Raw genomic sequence first — 1,930 nt, forward strand, 5'->3', positions numbered from 1 at the left:
TAGCGCCTGGGAGGTAGGCACTCGGCGGGCACGCCGGCCCGGCGGGTCTGTGTGGGCCGCAGGCGCTCCGCTCCAGGCCTCGCCCTGGGCTCGGCTCGCCCAAGCAACGCGCAATGGGCAGCCCATGGAGCCTAGCCCCGGACACGCGCCCAAATCACTCGCCCAGGCCGGGGCTGTTGCTGTTGTGACCATTAGCCTTCACCTCGCACGTCTGGCCTCCAGATTGAGGGGATCCGGTTTGCTGTCGCCGGCACCGGCTCTGTACTGTACGTAGTCGGCGTATGACGCGTTGAGAAAAACGGGTCTTTTTCGTGATAAGCGTCCCTTGTTCGGGTTCGGCCGGGGAATGCACGTGCCTGCCAATGCTTGCATGGTCGGTTTTGTTCTTTACTTTTTATTTTTCAGTTTTCTTTTCGCGCCCTCAACTCCTTGTGTTCGACAACGGTTTAATATTTTACTTTTGTTGTGTCATGTTTACTGACAGAAATCCTCAGTATTATTTTTACTTTGTTTTACTTTTGTTCTGTTTTGCTCACGCTTTTATTTAATTTCGACAGGAGAGCGGGTGGTCCGCTGCCCTCGCACCGAGAGTTTACCCGCCATCTGCCCGTGTCCCTGTCCCAAAGGTAAATAGCCCTGCAAGCTGCTAAGCGGGGACGCTCGTACTGCGGTCCGGAAATGTGAGAAAAATAGCTCTGCGCAATCAGACTGTGGCATCTTTGGGCGAGTCTACGTTGGGAGCTGCACGATCGGCGCGATATCTCGGACGGGTTTTGGGCGAGGGAGGGCGTGCCGCAGCGAGTCACTCGCTTATTCGCGTCATGCGGCGCGCTTGTTCTTTTCTTTCACTTTATCTGCGACTAGAGATTAGGGCCATAGAGACATTTCGCCCACGCGCCTCGCGACCCCGTGGGCCTACCTCGCGCCCCTCCTGCGCCCCACTCGCCACCCCGCGCCCGGCCAAACCCCACTGTTAAAAATTACAACAGTAAATAACTACAGGATGGACTGGTAATTTTGAAAATAGTGTAATCCTGTAGTTTTCTCTGTACTTTATTGCGGAGGAAAGTTCTTTTCCAGCATTTGCCATGTCTTTATCCCTCATTAGTACCATTCGAACAGATTTTGACCGTAGTATGGCAGTACAGGACGATCGGTATGAATTCTGTTTCTGAGTACAGAATTTTTAACAGTGGGGCCTATGGACGCATTGAATCTCCCTTGTTAGCGGTCAAGGCGCCAGCCCCCTTATGAGTTTCACGGCGTGCTGGTTGTGTCGACTCCACTTTTTGGATCGAAGTGGACCGACAGCCGTCTCGTTTGTTGGATATCCGACACCGTCTTGTCGTACACGATGTCTCTTTAACTTTCTGTGTTTCGCCCGATGCGGGATTGCCTTGCCCTCCCCTGGGTGGCGCTTGGAGGCCGGCCAGCGGTGACGTCGCGTGACGCACCGTCTCGGGCGCCCGCCCCGCGTCACGGCGCTGACGCGACGGCAGCCCAGCGGGCCTGTGCGCCGCGAGGGTGGCCGCCCCTGCCCGGCGCTGGCCCGGCGCTGGCCTGGCGACGGAGGCCTAGCGCTGGCCGAGGAGTATCGCCGGCGCGGGGTACTGGCGCAGCTCACACGCGGCCGGGCTGGTGCGGGAGCGGGCCGCCAGGGCGCGCCGTGGTCGCCTCTGGCCGAGTTGGCGCGGGCCGCGCCGAGTTTTTGACCCTCGGCGCGCCGCTGCTGCTCCCGGCCCGTCACGGGTCCCGTCCGGACGCCAGCGTCCGATGTGAGCTTTGCCGGCATGCATAATCACTCGCACGTAATGACGATGGTTTCGCAGTTTTTATCTCGCAAGCGGGGCGTCCGTCCGGACCGGACCCGCGGACCCGCCGCCTTGCACGGCAGTTTGCACGGCGTTTTCGTTTCTTTTTATTGGGGGGG

At 59.0% G+C, this 1,930-nt stretch overlaps 1 protein-coding gene across 3 annotated transcripts in view; it reads left to right on the plus strand.

The window, feature by feature from the left end:
• LOC113207136 (6-phosphofructo-2-kinase/fructose-2,6-bisphosphatase) overlaps window positions 1–1,930 on the plus strand; it is a 35,042-nt gene that overhangs the window by 19,205 nt on the left and 13,907 nt on the right. The gene's annotated exons all lie outside the window — the stretch shown is intronic.

Source organism: Frankliniella occidentalis, unplaced genomic scaffold (assembly GCF_000697945.3).
Source record: "Frankliniella occidentalis isolate FOCC.00 unplaced genomic scaffold, Focc_3.1 Scaffold289, whole genome shotgun sequence".
Lineage (NCBI taxonomy): Eukaryota > Metazoa > Arthropoda > Insecta > Thysanoptera > Thripidae > Frankliniella > Frankliniella occidentalis.